Below are 10,000 nucleotides of genomic sequence, written 5' to 3' on the forward strand. Positions count from 1 at the left end.
AGTGGTGATGATGTTTGTAATGGTAATGGTGATACAAATGGTTGTGGTGTCGTTAATAGTAATGATGGTCTAGTGATGATAGTCGTGGTTGTGATGATGATACTGGTTGTGGTGGTGATCGCGTGGTGGTAATGATCGTGTAGTGATGGCAGTGGTGGTTGTGATGATGAAACCAATGGTGGTAGTGGTGGTGATGATGATGTTTGTGGTGGTAGTGGTGGTTGTGATAATGATGCTAATGGTTGTGGTGGTGGTAGTAGTGGTGGTAATGATGGTGGCGTTGTGGCAATTGTGGTAATGGTGACATCGTTAGTAATAGTGGTAAGTAACAACATGAGCAGTGACAGCAGCAGCAACAACACCAGCAGTGGTTTGTCCTTGTGGCGACGGTAATGGTAATGGTGATGGTGATGGTGATGGTGATGGTGATAGTGATAGTGGTGCTTACAGTAATGTGTGTGGTAGTAGGGGTAATGTTAGTACGATTTGTATTAATTATTTTGGCAACAATAGTGGTTGGATCTCAAAGTGATGATGGTGATAGTGATAGTGGTAGCAATAATAATAATAATAATAATAAATAATAATAATAATAATAATATAAAATAAATAATAATAATAATATAATAATAATATTATTAATTATTATTATTATTTTAATAATAATTAAATAATAATAATAAAAATATAATAATAATAATATAATAATAATAATAATAATAATAAATAATAATATAATATTAAATAATAAATAATAATAATAATAATGGTAGTGTAGTAGTGGCAATGTTCATGATGTTAGTACAATTGGTAACAACATTGGCGGCAGCAATAACAGTGGTAAATGATGGATTCTCATAATGGTAATGGTGATGGTAATGGTAGCAGTATTTAGGATGATAAAAGTGATGGTTCGTGGTTGACGTGATGGTGGTTGTGGTGTTGGTGGTAAAGGTGATGGTGACAGTGATAGTAGTGGTGGTTCCTCTCTGAACTACTTGCCGTGGTAAGTAATAATGACCATGACAAAAAAAGTGTTAGTACTAGTATAAGCTAACAATAACAGAACTGCTGTATTCTGAGAAAAAAGCAAACAAAACAAAAAACTAAAACAAACACCTACTTAAAATTTGGGCCAGAAAACTCGTCCTTCAATTATCGATCGATTAACATGACCTTCATCTTGGCAAAAAACTCTCAAAGCTTGAACTTCGCCAAATCCCAGCTTTGAGAGTTTTTGACAAGATGAGGGTCAAGTTAATCGATCGATAAGTGAAGGACGAGTTTTCTGGCTACAATTTTAAATATGCGAAATTTCTTTCCCCCCAGAGTTCGGCAGAGTAATGGTAGCATCAGAGATGAATATCGTAGACACAATGGTATTGGTAGAGATGCTTCTGACAACATTTGATAATAATAAGCATGGAATACCATGAGAATGGCCACCGTGTAGTTGTTCTCGATGACGTCGACGAAGCTGTCATTTCATTTCCTACCTACAATCTCAATCTGATTTTTATGCAGACCTGCTAACTTGAAAATTTAAAAATTCGTATTTCTTTTTTTAGGAGACAATAAATATTGTAGTCCCAATTGATAACTTTAAAAATCAAGAGTTTACTCTCATAAGGCTTAAATAACTCTTCAAAATCATTTTAAAATTATGTAATCTGGAATCAAACTTCACTCTCCAGTTTTAATGACTTAGGGGTGTCCATATATATTAATTATATAATATATATATATATATATATATATATAATATATAATATATATAAATAATATAATAGAGGAGAGGAGAGGAGAGAGAGAGAGAGAGAGAGAGAGAGAGAGGCATATATTGAGAGAGGTAGACTTAGAGAGATACACACAAAGAGAGAGAGTGTGTGAGTGTATGTGTGTATGAGAGAGAGAGAGATAGATAGATAGATAGATAGATAGATAGATAGATAGATTATGATAGATAAAATTAGATATGAAGAGAGAGAGAGAGAGGAGAGAGAGTAGAAGAGAAGAGAGAGAGAAGAGGAGAGAAGAAAGAGAGGATAGGGGGGGGAGGAGATTAAAGTAATAAAAAGAGAGAGGATAGGGGGGGGGGGGGGAGATTAAAGTAATAAACTTTGCGGGTATATGTCAAGTCAAGTCATTGCATGGGTATAATGATAAGTACACAGAGTACACACAAAATAACCCCCCCCCCCCCCCCCAACCCCCCCCCAAAAAAAAAAAAAAAAAAAAAAAAACAACAAACAAACAAAAAAAAAAAAACCCCTAAAAAAACCACAAAAAAACCCAACAAAACAACCCCCCCCCCAAAAAAAAACAAAACAAAACAAAAAAACAAAAACAAAAACAAAAAACAAACAAACAATCAGAATTATAATGTTATTGTCTTACACAATCCAATTAAAACCAATACGATTATGATAAACAACAATGTGAATGGGATTTCGTGAGAACGTGAAAGTGTCTGCTCTCACTCTCTCTCTCTTCTCTCTCCTCTCTCTCTTCTCTCTCTTCCTCTACTCCTCTCTCTCTCTCTCTCTCATCCCTCCCTCTCTTTATCTCTCGCTTTCTTTCTTTCTTTTTTTTTTGTTTGTTCTCTATTCCTTTCTACTTCTATCTATCTATCTCTCTCTCTCTCTCTCTCTCTCTCTCTCTCTCTCTCTCTCTCTCTCTCTCTCTCTTTGTGTATGTGTATACGTGTAAACAATGCAATAACAACAAAAATGTATGTATGTATGTATGTATGTATGTATGTATGTATGTATGTATGTATGTATGTATGTACGTATGTATGTATGTATGTATGTATGTATGTATGTATGTATGTATGTATGTATGTATGTATGTATGTATGTATGTATGTGTGTGTATATATATGTATGTATCAAGGACAACTATACTGAAAGGACAATCATATGGAATCTTCAGGCAACGCTAGTGGGGGCCAACAAAAAATAGAGAAAATTTACACCAAAATAACAGCAGGGGCTATTATATGGCAAGATCTACCTTTTTAGAGAGTGATTGTGAATTCTGGGTCCAAAAAAATATTTAATGATTATTATTATCAGCAGTGAATAAGAGTAGCCAAGAAACGGAAAGGATGAGTAGTTAGATATTCTAAAAACTGACCTTATAGTGATTGATTCAGGATGATTTCTTTAGAAGCTTGATTAATGAATGTACATGTAAAATGATGATGAAGATGAAGGTGAACAATTAGATGAAGGGGAAAGGAGATGTAAAATATCAACAAAGGGAGGTAATCTGCGGAGGATGATCCCAAGAAAAAGATGAATACCAAAATATCTACAAGGATACAATAGTCGGATTTTTAATAAGGGGCGCACCTTTGTCTTCTTTTTCTCAGCTGTTCACAATGTACAGCTGCAAAAATTTGTATGAACCTCTGGATCATTTTGTCCTAGTAAAATATATTTTTTTCACGAATTTTAAACCAATAGGAAAGAATTTCACTTATTACAGCTATATTAAAATCGATAACTAGTAAGTATTGGAATCTAAATATGATTATAGTGTCAAAAATATGATTTTCCGCTTATCCGTTTTGAAAGAATTTGTTAAAATGGAATGTTCGGTTAATTGAAACTTATATGATGTTCGTACAGAATCCGAATATGAAGGAACGACAGACATGTTTACATTTTATAACAATCAATATACGTTATTGATGAATACAAATGAAAGTGAACATTACGCGCTTCCAACATTATTTTGATTTCAAATTTTTGAGAAATAGCTTGTTCTTTATGCCAAAGAGGATTACATAAATTTAATGTAGACCAGTCAAAAGTAGAAATTCATCAATTTATGATACAATGTTTCCACAAATATGTGCTTGTGTTCAACAACAATAACATTCAAAACTGAGGGTTGATTGTGAAATTCCAATTCCATAGCTGTCCTCTTTAATTAATGACTTATCGATAGATAAAAGTGGACTTCTTTTCGCAGCCTTACGAGAGAGGAACCGATAGAGATTCTGTATCATATCGTATTGTTTAAGAGCTTATAGGTTTAAAAGAAAACTTAAAATGCTGTGTGAAACGTTCATGCATAGATACAATTTTTCAAAGTTAAATAGGCCTATAAACGTTCATTGTTAATTTGACAATTTTGAGTATTTAATCACTAGTTCAAATGAGTTAAAGCTAGAGATTCATATCAGTCTTCGGTAATTGTGACGTGATGTAAATAAAAAGCAATAAATTACAAAGTCAAAATGGGATTCAAACTATATTAGTTGTTACTTTATAACAGTTAATGTGTGTTGCTTTTATTCGGAAAATAGTATGATATGAACTCATAACCACAAGCCGGAACTACCGTGTCACAAGATTATTTTGAAAAACGATGGTGCGAAAATGTGAAGAAGAAATCTTTTTTGTGATATAACATCACAATACGGGCCAAAATGTTTATTCAGTTAATAGAAATTGATTCAGAGGTTGACACAAAGTTTTACAACTTTTGATAGAAGGACATCTGAGAAAAACTAGAAAAACATGCGCCATTCATAAAAAAAATCTGACTACTATACTATAGTTCATTCCTTACAGTCAATGAGTAGCATCAGAATCAGATCCATAGTTCCCTTCCATGTAGTTAATTAATAGAGTTACTTCTCAGATCATTGAGACAAAACTATATATTCAGACTACTAGTACAATCCTTTCAGTCAATGGATCCATAATTCCCTCCCATAGTCACAGAGATACTTAGAGTGATTGAGTTGGGTGAGTGTAACTGTTGTAACAGTAACATCTCAGACTCAGATCATTTTGATCAATGAGGCAAAACTATATATTCAGAGTACTAGTCCCATACGATTGACAGTCATATCAGCAACACCAGATCCATGTAATGGGCATAACTATATATTCAGAGTCCAAGTTCCATCATATATGGTAAAATCAGACCCACTAACTATTCTAGTCTAGCTATCTAGCAATAATAGCAATGACTATCTACTATCTTCATTATCTAGCAACTGTTCAAGTTCAAGTTGTGAAGTTGACGTGACGAGCAAAGGGCCCTCTAGACTTATACACTAGACTAATACAATAAAGTCAATATTTATCAGTTAACCATATAGAAAAAAAGATATAAATATAAAGCCACAAGCCATAATACAATAAGAAACAAATTCGAATCAGGATGTCAGTCAGATCACCATATCTGAATCTGTGCGACTCGACAGAGCAAGCACGACAACGGGTCTATCTATCGTCTGCAGGAACTACAGCCAGATGCTAATTCTAAACATTTCTTAAATAATAATCATTACGCAATTATTATTGGTACTTACCACTTTTCAAAGATTCTGGTTCGATAAATTATTAGCCATAGATCTATCTAGTTATTAAAAGCAATTGAAAGCAGATTCGTACTTTCGATTTTAAAAAAATGAAAACAAACCCAATCACTCAATTTGTAAGAGGGCGTCATAAAAAATAGTTCATACTTTCCAGTAAAATTGTTGATAGTTCACTACATTTATATATTTATATATTTTCATATCATTCAAGATATAAGAAATATTATTTAAAACTTATGGTCGCCAATTAACCAATTTCTTATAAATTACCGAAATTATAAGAACAGAATCAATTATTGCGCATTCAAGGAAATTGTACCAAGGCAGAAAAGCAGTAGTTTTGCTTGAAATCGTTATCCAACCAATGGCCCCCACTAGCGGGGGCTGAAGATTCGACATGTCAATCCTTTCCAGTATAGTAATCCTTGGTATGTATGTATGTATGTATGTATGTACGTACGTATGTCTGTCTGTGTGTGTATATATGTATGTATGTATGTATGTATGTATGTATGTATGTATGTATGTATGTATGTATGTATGTATGTATGTATGTATGTATGTATGTATGTATGTATGTATGCATGTCTGTCTGTCTGTCTGTCTGTCTGTATGTATGTATGTATGTATGTCTGTCTGTCTGTCTGTCTGTCTGTCTGTATGTATGTATGTATGTATGTATGTATGTATGTATGTATGTATGTATGTATGCATCTATCCATCCTCAACCAATATCTATATTTCTAACCATTTAACAAACACCCCCCCCCCCCCCACCACATCCCCCCCCTCTCTCTCTCTCTCTCTCTCACACACACACACACAGACAACCAGGGCGTTGTCTCTACTCAAACGGATATCAACCTAAGCAAAGTGATATGTAATTGATTTGATATCAGTGTTGTCATGGAAACTGACGGGAGGATGTAGGGAGACGTGGTGGAAGGGGGTTGGGGGGGGGGGGGGGGGGGGTGGGGAGGGCTAGGGTGTGGTGAGCTCACGCACTAACCTGTCTGGTGACAGGGATCAAAACTGTTATCAAAGAAGGAGAAAAATTAAAAGATAACGGGAGTTAAGATGATAACATGATTTATGTGACTTGAAAGCAATTAGTTCGATAACTACCAATCTTTCCCCCTTTTCCTTTCGTTCTTTTTAGCTGTTTGTTTTTCTTCTTGCCATCTGCGCGTATTACCTCGATATTGACTAGCCCACAACCCTCTCACCTTCTCCCAAGATAAATACAACAACCCCCCCCCCCCCCCCGAAAAAACCCCCCAAAAAAAAACAAAAAAAAAAAAAAAAAAACAACCAACCCCCCCCCCCAAAGAACAACCAAAAAACAAAAAAAACGAAACAAAAAAAACAAAAAACAAAAACAAACCGAACCAAACCAAACCAAACCAAACCAACAACAAACAGACAAAACAAAACAAAACAAAAAAAAAAAAGAAAAGAAAAGAAAAAGATTTTTTTTCCTAACATCTAATTTTTTTTAATATTTTTAAATTGAAAGAAACCTAACTCCTATTACTTCCACTATTGCCAACATGCGTTCAGTACTGCTTTCGCTACGACTAATGAAATCAGCAAAGACGTTAGTTGTATCAGAATACCTATTAAGTTAATAGTTAATTTCCCCTCATGGTTTTCGTGATATTAGTACCTAAAAACTCATTTCCTCTCAGATGTCATGACGAGAAGTATTATAATTACTACTTCTACAATTGTTATTATTATTACTATTAATATTATAATAACTATTACTATTATAATAACTATTACTATTATTATTATTGTTATCATAATAATAATTATTATTGTTACTATTATTATTATTATTATTATTATTATTATTATTATTATTATTATAATTATTATTATCATTATTATTATTATTATTATCATTATTATTATTATTATTGTTATTATTATTATTATTATTATTATTATTATTATTATTATTATTATTATTATTATTATTATTATTATTATTATTATTATTATTATTATTATCATTATTATTATTATTATTATTATTATTATTATTATTATTATTATTATTATTATTTATCATTATTATTATTATTGTTACTACTCCTATTATTATTATTATTGTTATTATTATTGTTATTATCATTATTATCATTATTATCATTATTATTATTATTATTATTATTATTATTATTATTATTATTATTATTATTATTATTATTATTGTTATTATTATTGTTATTATTATTATTATAATTATTATTATTATTATTATTATTATTGTTATTATTATTATTATTATTATTATTATTATTATTATTATTATTATTATTATTATTATTATTATTATTATTATTATTATTATTGTTACTATTACTATTGGTATGATTCAAAATGAAGATATGGTCGTTTTCTACAACAGCCAGATATAATGTACCAAAAAAACTATGTGTAACCTTAAGCGTTTATAGTCTGATTGATATAATTTATTCTGAACTAATCATTAAAATGGACTGGATAAAAACAATAACAAAGAGCTGAGTGATGTGATTTCCGTTCCATCCATATTGAATGAAGGAAATACGAGGTGAGAATGACATTTAACTCTATAAAGGGTTAATAAAAAAAGACGTTCGATTAGATTCTGGGTGTGGTTCTGACCACAGATTAAATAGCTGACGTCACACACGTTCTGCCACACTGACAAAACATACACATACGTATACACACATTTAATCATACACAAACACATACACAATCACACACAGACACAAACGCATACACACACAATAACACCTCATATACACGACACAAAATCAAACACACATACAGACAATCACATCTCTCTCTCTCTCTCTCTCTCTCTCTCTCTCTCTCTCTCTCTCTCTCTCTCTCTCTCTCTCTCACACACACACACACAGCATCCTGCCACAATCTCATAAAACAGATCCATTTATCTAATTTATTTTATCTCATTTCGTCCAGAATAAAAGTTTCCAGATGGAAGTACTTACGACAAAAACTTGAGCCAGATAGTTTTGATTGATTCTTCCTAGTTAAGGGGTCCCGATAACTCAGTTGATAGCGCACTCGTTCCACGCACAAACTCCCAGTTCCATGGGCCTATTATCTCTCCCCCCCCCCCCCCCCCCCGCCCCCCTCAAAAAACAAAACAAAACAAAGCAAAACAAAACAAAACAAACAAAGAAAACCAAAAAACAAAAAAAAAAAAACAAAACATAAGCGTTGATCAAAAAAGCTGACAACGCTTACGTCAAAAAAATAATGTTAAGCAACTGACATAGTCAATTATTTTTTTTTTACTTATTGAAGAATACTAAACAATGCAAATGTCGCTTGAAGCTCGAAGAAAATGGTACAAAAAGTACTTTGTTGACAAAGGGGAAACCCGAAATGTCCGTATTATATGTCCTTGTTAATTAAAGTGAAGCTCTCATTCCATTTGACTTTTGTTATGTATGCTTTTACTTCAATATCGATCCAACTATGTGGACCCCCCCCCCCCCCCCCCCCCCCCCCCCAAAAAAAAAAAAAAAACAACAAAAAACAAACCGCGTCTTATAGCCAAAATTTTGTGGTTCTGGAGATATTATTTGATTTTAAAATGAACTTTAAGCACAAAGTCCACACTGACATGATACCGTTTTGGGACTGCTGGTCACATAATATGAAGACTGATTTTCCAAAACTTGTTTAAGTTGATTTTTCCATTTTCCAATTGTTGAGAATTTCCTCCATCAGATAGATAGTCTAGATAGATTGATAGAAACCTTAACTCATTTTAAGCACCTGGGTGCACAATAATTCCTTTAGATTTGTATGAATAATTTGAGGTAAAATCGTGATATAGTCTAATAGTAGACTATTGAGAAATTTTAGAGGAAATAATCCTAATTATCTTAAAATGGGAAAAACTGGAGTAGAGGAGATTTGGAAATCTACTCTTCATATATATTCCACCGGACCGTGTAACACTCATTACAAAAGCCCATTAAAAAAAAATAGAACAAGCATAATATGGAGTTGAAATCCATTAGCATTTCGTGACCCAGGGGAATACAGTCTCTTTGAAAAGTTGACACAAACCGTCTCCCTAAGGAATTCACTCCACCCACATGACCTACACTGACTGGTAGTCCAATCAACCTGACTTGGCACTGTATGTAAGCATCCGATAGTTATAATATGGAATGTGAATGTGCTTGTTGGAGATATAATATATATATATATATATATATATATATATATATATATATATATATATATATATATATATATATATATATAGAGAGAGAGAGAGAGAGAGAGAGAGAGGGGGGGGGGGGTAGGAAGGGTAGTAGGACCGGGGGGAGGGGAGGGCGGGATTCCCAAATAAGTAAGGTGATCGAGCGCTTGACTCACAAGCTAACGAACCTGGTTTCAATCTTGTGTCATCCCTACAGTCGCCCCCTGTGGATCACGGCCTTGACATGGTGGGGGCGCTTAAGTGCATACTTACTGCAGAACAAGAAGCTAACCGGTCGACAGCCACTAGACCAGCCCCGAAAGGCCAGCTTTCTGGGTATGCCTGAATTAAAAGCGATCCAACCAGGCGCCCGAATGGGGGCTCAACATCAACAGTGGCCTTCGTAAAGGTCTGAC

The 10,000-nt window shown here is 33.2% G+C and overlaps 1 protein-coding gene across 1 annotated transcript in view; it reads right to left on the reverse strand.

The window, feature by feature from the left end:
* The window catches only part of LOC144959023 (myosin-IIIb-like), a gene marked incomplete in the record, with an annotated part of 230,741 nt that overhangs the window by 27,403 nt on the left and 193,338 nt on the right, over window positions 1–10,000 (reverse strand).

The sequence above is a fragment of the Berghia stephanieae genome, chromosome 13 (genome assembly GCF_034508935.2).
Source record: "Berghia stephanieae isolate SIO BIC M18660-M18661 chromosome 13, UCSD_Bste_1.3, whole genome shotgun sequence".
In the NCBI taxonomy this organism is placed as follows: Eukaryota; Metazoa; Mollusca; class Gastropoda; order Nudibranchia; family Aeolidiidae; genus Berghia; species Berghia stephanieae.